This window comes from Sturnus vulgaris, chromosome Z, assembly GCF_052056855.1.
Source record: "Sturnus vulgaris isolate bStuVul1 chromosome Z, bStuVul1.hap1, whole genome shotgun sequence".
NCBI lineage: Eukaryota > Metazoa > Chordata > Aves > Passeriformes > Sturnidae > Sturnus > Sturnus vulgaris.
In genome coordinates, this window is record NC_142283.1 from 49,717,418 (window position 1) to 49,726,317 (window position 8,900).

The 8,900-nt window shown below is 38.8% G+C and overlaps 1 non-coding gene across 1 annotated transcript; it reads left to right on the top strand.

The window, feature by feature from the left end:
* Nucleotides 1-8,058: 8,058 nt before the first annotated feature.
* TRNAH-GUG (transfer RNA histidin (anticodon GUG)) lies at nt 8,059-8,130 on the top strand. The gene has a single exon. It is a non-coding gene; the product is annotated as a tRNA-His (tRNA).
* The last annotated feature ends 770 nt before the right edge of the window (nt 8,131-8,900 follow it).

Sequence of the window (8,900 nt, forward strand, 5' to 3'; positions counted from 1 at the left end):
GTGAAAGAAAGAAAGAAAGAAAGAAGAAAGAAAGAAAGAAAGAAAGAAAGAAAGAAAGAAAGAAAACACCATTTTCTTCATGTATTTGCTAGGCCTGGTACAGGACTGCAGCTAACATCATGCTCCTCTGCTGTGTCACAACAAATCCATGCATAAATCCTACACCCATCTGTCACCATTTAGATACATATACACAAGTAAATGGGACTCCTAACAAAATCTGGTGCAATGGTAAGTGAGGTAAATTGATACAGTAATGTGAATGTTTCAGTACAGACTCCCTCATTTTGAGTAATCCTCTGAATATGTACTAGTTTACAGGATGAAATAAGTACATGAAATAATTAGGCTAATGGGGAAAGAGAGAGTAATGGGCAGAGGAAGGACTAGAGAGTGAGTTGTTAATGCACGAATTCACATTCCTTGAGACCTGGAAGAGACAGGACTCTGTCTAGGGTCAACCATTCCATACTCCTTGATAGCAAGAGGAGATGATTTGCAACAGCATAACTGATTCTTAGGAATCAGCTTGTTTCATAACTTTAGAAAGATTTATATTTTCTGTAGGTTTAAGATGATTGCACTTAACTTTCAGGAAAGATAGAGAACTCGCAATCTAAAGGATAGATATTATCTAACCAAACAAAAGGATCTGAAAACTGGGGACATCCTCTGCCTAAAAAAAAACCCAGCTAAAAAAACCCAGAATCCCACTATTCCAGCTTATTGATTGGAAACTCTGCTTGATTTCGGCTTTCATTTCTAACAACTTATTTACTTGATTTAGCTTTGAGGGCTCTATTGTCTCTCTTTGGCCAACCTTTAATTTTAGTTCTTTGTCTCTTTTGCTATAACATTAACACTTTCAAAGTGGCTAAGAGCAGAACCATCAGCTACTGTTTCCGAATTTCGGGACTGGAGCTCTGCTTCACCTCGCAGGCAGCACCAGTTCTGTGTCAGGTCAGTAACACAGTTACTAAAAGTAACACAGTCAATGCTACTTTTACTCCATAGTAGCGAGATTGTGAGGCACTGCAAGCTGAATCCTGTAAATTTAGGCTGGAAATAGCACCGCACAGGGTAATTTAATTTAATAGTACTTTCCTATGGCCAACTGTATCCTACCTCTACACAGAAGGCACAAATAAATTTCGTCATGACTCATGATGAAAGAAATATATAGCAGTTCTGCTTATAATAAGAAAAAGATTAATGAGATGGATATCTACCCTTCAAGTCTTGGGGGAGCCATGTGGCGCTCATCAGCACTGACAGTGCACTGAAAATCTGACTAGCCAAGAGTTACAACTGCTTATAGCTGAAGGTACATAGCCCTGCGGATCTGCCCCTTCCAGTTGTGGAAACATGAGGCAGTTTGCTCCAGCAGAAAATTGTATGTAAAATAATGCTCACTCTCATTTCATGAGAAGGCTGCAGATAAGTGCCATTAATGATCAACATATCTCAGAGCTTGTGCAGCTTGCTGAAAAAACTGAAGGTATGACGTTCCAGACTGATGGGATGTGGCAGTTCTGGTCTCACAATGTTTTATCTCCGTTATACTTTTCTGAGTGCTTCAAGAACTTACAGTAAACACAGAGTGATCAAATATCTGCTTTGTTACTGAATGTTTAGCTGAAAACTCTCATGAAGAAGACATGTTCAGTCTAAGGACCATTATCATGTACAGGTCATATAACTTATGAGGCCTTAACTCAGTTTTATTGGTTTGACTGCTTTGTTTATTACTATCTCCTCGTAAGGAATTTCACTTGTCCTTCAATGCCTGCAAGTGCCTGAGCTGAATGCGGACATGATTTATCTCTTAGCTCTTCTCTGGGTGCTTTCTCCAGACTTGCCTATCACGCAAGAGCATGTGTGCAGAAAGGTGTGTAGAAAGCTGAAATCACTGAGAATAAGTTAAAATGCAGCACAGTGAAAAGTAGTGGCAAATCCTGGCTTAAAAAGGCATATCCTCTTTTTCTTAACCAGAAGAGAGAGCACGGTGTTGAACAAACTATAAAACTGCCTAACAGTCATCCTCCCTGTTCCATGGTTTGCAACTGATTGGATACATATGACAGTCTGCTGGCTTTAGATGAAAGTACTTTGTTGCTTTACAATAAAAAAAAAAAAATAGGAACACTACATTTACAAAAACCTTTCCTTGGATATACTCCAACTAATTTGCTAACAACTTATGTTAAATGGGAAGTTGTGCTTATGTCCTGTTAGAGTTTAAAAGAACAGTCTGACAATACCAGAACATCCTGAGACCTTTCTTACCCTCAATCTATGTTTGGAGGTAGAGGGAAAATTTTCTGCCCTCCCAGCAGGAGGCTCTTCACCCTTCAGGTGAATCACAGGTTACTGATTCAGTATCAAAATTAGGGATACATCAGTACTAGTTTATGCTGTACCTCAGGCAAGTCACAGTGCACACTTTGAAAATTCAAGTTGATACATAGATTTTTCTTGAACAGTCTGCAAAAAATTTTAAAGAGCAAGACTCACTTAAGAAAAAAATTCCCACCCATAGGGATCTTCAACTGTAGGAATAAGATCTACAAGAATATTCAGTAAGATGGAGAATTTTGCAAGAAGATAAAAGTTACAGATGTCACATTCACTTGTACAAGAAACACTGGCAGAATGAAATGCCAGTGCAGGTTTGGACTGCATACTAGGAGCTTTGGACAACATGGTAGGAAGTTCCACTTATAGGCTTTGGAAGTTTGCTGGTCACGAACAGAAGTGCATCTGCTTTTCAGAATGTTGGCCAGAGCACTCTGCTGGCTGTAGCTTGTGCAAAGTTGGGTGATTGGCAGCTGACTACAATTTTCTCATTTGGAACTAAGTCATGCTGATGGTATGACTTTGAAGATTTTATCCATGTCACTTGCTCAATTTGTGCCACAAACGTCTATATTTATGTATACATGGTTGCAGAAGTAGCCATGTAGGAGTGGTAGTGGCTTTGGGAATATTCTGTTTCTGTAAGCAGATAGACTTCTTGTGGAAGAATGCTTGAAGCATTTTATTCACTGTAGGCCTGGCTACCAAAAAGAAACTTGAAAGCTGCAGGAAGAGAAAAGAACAGAAAAGAAAAACAAAATCTTTAGAAGGGGGAGAAATTTGTTCACAAAAAAGTTACATGATCTTGGCTAAGGGAAAATAACAGACATTTCCATAGTCTTTTTTGACTGACTGTGAGAGTGCACAGTGCAAAAGAAATTTATTGTACCATGAATGTATTTGAATTCTAAGAAAAATAGGAATCACAAGGTGACTCTTCTGTACTAGGACTCTTGGTGTAGGAGATTACACAGAAAAAAGAGTATTTGCTCTACTACTAGAAATAATATTAGGAGAAGAAAAGAAGACTGATTGCTGATGGCAGAGCTGTCTAATGAATTGCCAGAGTCTTTTCACCCCAGGCTTTACTTCTAATGGGCATTAATTGTATTTTCCATTTATACACAGACTAAAGTGAAGATCTGTGCAGAATCTGCCTAAGAAAGTAGTGTAGCCAAATGGCAAACATACACAACACAGGAAACTTCTATGTTCCCATATAATCCTGTTATAGTGACTCTAAGCTGCCTGCAGGTATGTGGTCTCTCTGTCCTAGGTTCAGCAAAGTGGCAGCCTTTTAAGCAGAAAGAGGAATAGATTCATCCTCTCCTGGAGATATGGATGGGATTGTCTCACCCTCCCTGTACACCCTTGGGTGGCTTTAATGCCCATGCTTTATTGTGGGGTGAGAGCTGGATCAGCTGAAAGCTGCCCCTGCAAGGCAGGAGATGCAGTATTGAGTGACATGTTGTACTTGGGCAGCACCGAGGGCTCTGCAAGGCTCACACAGACCTGTTCCTTGCAGGTCAAAGAAGGGGAGCACACCCTGCCTTTGGTAACCTGTCTCAGTCCATATGGCCCACATGGACCCCACCCCTGGGGGTGAGAATGCTGAACCAAGGGCAGTCAGCAATCATTTGAGCAAAAACTACTTGAATACCTTGCATGCATGTAGCAATTAAAAAAAACCAAAACCCCTTGTGCCTTGAAACGATGAAATACTGCTAATCAGAACTGTCTATATACAGAACACTATGACTTTAGCCTCTTCAAATGATGTCATCCATACAAAGGAGTAGAGCAGACCTCCAGATGCTGGCTTGAACTGTTTATAATACTTAAACATAATTTTATCTCCTCCCTTCTTTCATATTCATTTAAAAAATGCAATCAGTGAGGATAGGAAATGCAAATATTGAGTAAGTTAACTCTGCAATGAAAACTAACAAGTGGCCATATCATGGCATTCACCTTCCCCCGACAAGTGCATTGGATATTCCATCTAGACAATGTCACAACTCCAGCAGTGCATCAGTTCTTCCGACAGAATCTCTGACCTGGGTGATGACTGTGCCTCCTAAAAATGCAAAACTTTCATAGCATGTCATTATTGCTGCACCAAAAACTTTTAAATCCTTTATATTTTTAATGACAAAGAGCCTTAACCAAAATTTTTTCAGCCTGTAATAAATTCTGTTCTAGTTTTTACTGAGACAAATCATTCCTGCACATGTGTGTGGGGATGGGCTTTCTTGCTTGAAGGCATCCATGAACAAAACACCAAATGCAGAAATGCCTGTAGAATTCTCTTTCTAATACTAAAATACAGTACTAAAAGAGTTTTTCACTTGTACATCCCAAAGTGTCTTGCTATGACAACTGTCTACTGTAAAATTGCAGTTACCATTTAAAAATAATACATTTGCAGAATCCTATTGCAAACTGTGACAATTTAAACTAAGTAGTCTAAAAAGAATATTAAGCCAAGTTTGGACTTTTACTTAGCACTTGCATCTTCTCTATCACGTGGTCAGAATGAAGGTTTGAAGTGCATGAAGTTACTCTGAGAGTCATGGAAATCGAGATTGTCTCTGATTCTTAAGTTTAGAAGAAATACAGCCTTTCTGGTAGAGACAGGCACAAAACAGGCTGAGAAACCCAGATATGTAGTAGCAGGCAGAGGAGAGATGTGAACAGTTTCTCCTGTTTCCTGTGTGTATGTCTTGGGCTACTCGGCTCTCTGTGTGGCAGAGGTGTGTCTGCCCCAAGTTTTCCTGTCAAATCTTGGATACGTAATTCACGGCAAAGGCAAAAAAAAAGCCAAAAAATTTCATGGCCTGGTGCTGGTGGCACTCAGCTGGAACACAGGTTAGAAGTCTGGAGGCCAGTCCTATCAAATGTTTGCCTGTGCTAAAAGTAAATGACAGTAGAGATTCATCTTACATTAGTTAATAATCTGAAAGGTAAAGACTCACACTTGGAAATGAGAGAGATCTATATGCTATTTGTATACATTTCAAATTCTCCTTCTTCCAGACCTGCCCAAGTACCTGTTGGGAGGAGTCTGTGTTTCTTCAGATTACTCTTTTTTGCTTTTGACCAGAGAGCCAACCCTGAACAAGGGAAATGTTCTATCCAAAACTGATGAGTTAACTGAAAAAGTAATTGTTTTGAAAGATTATAATTTCAGTTATGTTAATAATTTCACAGGTGTCTTCCAAGCCTAAGGAAAGAAGGTTGAGCTCAGGGACAGAGAATTGCACGACTAAGTGACCAAGCAAATACTTCACAAAGCATGCCCCTGTGCACTAACATTCTTTCAGGGAAAAGTAGGAACCAGTAATAACATTTTCTAATAGAAATGATAAAAAATAATAATGAATACCAAAAAATGTGAGATGTGTAGAGGTTAAATGAAAAGTAGTACCAATGTAGAACAAGTCCTTAAATTACCATTTGTTATCCTGCGGTTACTGCTCGTTTTCTCATCTCAAAAATTTATGTACTGATCTTAAAGGTTTATGAATGTAATTGTTTTATTATATTCTCATGTATAGATAGATCTTAAATTCAAAAATTGTGTCTCCAACTTTGCAAAAAGCACATTTGATGGCATTGTAAACTTCATACAATAAGATGGAACTAGAAATAGGGCTTTTTGTAGTTGTTTCTTTGACACTCAGATTTTAGAAAAATCACATGATATTTTTGGAAGGGAGTCTAGCAAACAATTTCACTGCAGCAAAACTAAAACACCCCTATGACTGTGATGGAAGGTAACACTATAGTAGGTCAATAGATCTTCCAGAGTTTGCAAAAAGCCTGTTTCATCACAGCTACAATTAAAATCTCCATAATCTCCTGATTATCATGTTACAATGCACCTCAAGGAGTCCTGCAGTAATTTTAACTTAATGCCCTTGCTTCTAAGGAGGATGCCATGGACAAAAACCTGTATCTATAATGTTTACTTGGCTTCTGTCTTTAGGAGAAATCTGTATGTTCTGAGGCACTCACGCAAAACCTAAGTTCTTTAGTACTTCAAGACAGGTAACCAGTAATAACAAGATCTGAAATTAGAAAACCTAACGTTATTTAAAGTCATACATATGTAAATGCAATAAATATTCTGACAGCTCTGCCTTCACAGGTCTATTATAACAAGAAACTTCAGAGAAGATACTACTGAACAACTTTTTTTCTAGGTTTGTTCACCTCCATGATGTTGAGCAATGCCATTTTCCTGTCCTGTGTAAAGGTATGCTGACCCCTGAGTGAAAAATGCTATTCTGGCCATTTGAAGCCATTGGGGAAGGCTGAAGGGTGAAGTACAGCAGTCCAAACCACCATCAGAGCACTCTTTTGCTCCAAGTGCCCCCAGAAGCCACCAGAAAGGGACATTTTCTCCTACCCCTCTGCAGCTCCAGTGGCAGGGTGGGCCTCCATGTGAATGCAAGAACTACCAGTGTTTTACCCTGAGAAGGAGGCAGTGAGACCCTCTGCTCCTCAGGCAGAGCAGAGCAGAGCAGAGCAGAGCAGAGCAGAGCAGAGCAGAGCAGAGCAGAGACTGTTTAGTAAACTCGCATTTTAAACTCCCAGCCTCATGTTTCTTCTGCACAGTCTACTTATGAATTATCCCAGTGTGCAGACCTTCATCCAGAGTAACTCCATATCTTGGCACGCTGAAGATATGCTGAAGGCATTTTAATGGTATTGCACATTGCAGTCTAGTAAGTTTTTTTCATGTCTTTCTCCTTCAGAGATTCAGTGGGACATGTACCACTGCAGAGGTGGTGCTGCTGTGCTCTCTAAGGCAATTAAGCAGACAACATTTTGTATTAAAACAATAAATATAACAGGAGGGGGTGAGCACAAAAAACCAGGCTGCATTTTCTGAACAGGACTTGAGTGCCCTGAAGTTTGCCCCTTATTCTTTTTCCTCTTTATAATCTTTATGTTATGTAACTTGATTTCTGCTGCAGCTTTCATTTGAAAGAACTAGTAATTGTTTCGCGGTTCTCCCTATTTGAATATTGTTTGCTGTTTTCTTGTCCCCGAATACCTGTAAAAAAGTAAGTGCTACTCAGAATCTCAGCTTCAGGATTGCACTCATTGATGTTCTTCACTCATAGAAGCTCAAAGGGCTTACTCCCCCCAGACTTCATCTGTAGCGTTCAACCATTATCTTTCACGGAGGCAATTTAAATTATGGAAGTGATATCTTTTATGTTCTGTGCTTATGTCAGAGGTAAGGAAGATGATGTCCATCAATACAAATATTTACACTAGAATCAATCAGACCTGGGTCAAGTAATCGAATGCAATTTTCAATTAAATAGATTTTGATAATTTGCTTAAATCTGTATCTACATTGTCAGTCTTTTCTGTTGTCATGCTTTGCCATCCCCACTACTGATAAAATAAGAAAAAATATCTCTGAAAAGATTTTTAAGGACGAGGGAAAGTATATTAGAACAATCCCGAACCTTTTATTTTTAGGCAATTCTGATAAACATGGATTATAAAGAGTAAGGTAAAAAAAAAGTCTGGAAGCAATTTCAAGATGATAATTAATTGTAAGAATGTTTAGACCAAGCTGCTGCTAACACTCAGTGTAAACTGCAGGTGGCACCATTTATACAACATTTTAAAGAGCACCAGGGAAAAAAATTCTCGCTTTTAATTTGAGTTTTCTGACGGCTTGCCGTGATCGTATAGTGGTTAGTACTCTGCGTTGTGGCCGCAGCAACCTCGGTTCAAATCCGAGTCACGGCAGGGGATGATGTCTCTTTTGAAGAGATGTAATTATAGATTGCATACCAGAGGTATCTATTAGCCATGTCTAAGACTAAGAGGAGAAAGCAATTAGAAACTCCGTAAATTTTACAAGAATGTTTTTCTAATAGAGTACATAGCATAAGCAAGCATTAATTCAGAAATCCTGGCTCCAAGTGGGATTTTTTTAATTTAAATTTTTATTGACATCATGATAAATGCAGTCTCATAGTAGCCATGGAATTTTTAGTCCGTACAGCTACTTAATGTCTGGACTGAGCCATAAAAACCATTAAGGTTTTGATTTTTCCTAGTTTTTCATGCTGGTAAAACAATCAGCCTGAATTACTTGGAAATATGACAGTGGTAGATATGGAAATCCTGCTTGCCTAGGCCTGGAATGCTGCCAGCAGAAGTCTGGTGACAGACAAGAGGAACCATACTTGTCTGTTGAGTCTCTTTGTTTTTGTAGTAGGAGCAGTGTGTAATTTCACTGTCCTGTTTCACTGAGTAATATGAACTTAGATTCTCAGTATGAAGACTTCTAAAATTTCCATTTAGTAAATTGGTTATGGTACTTAACAGCTGCTTGTGCAATAAACAAGCAAAATTACATAATTGGTAATAACTAAATTAATGAAACATCATTATTATGAGTTAATAAAATAATTTGCAAGCTACTGAATAGTTTCTGGTAGTTGGTCCTTTAATTTAATATGGAGTCAATTCAAGAGCAAGCACTGCTTTTCTCTCACTGCTGCACCTGACAG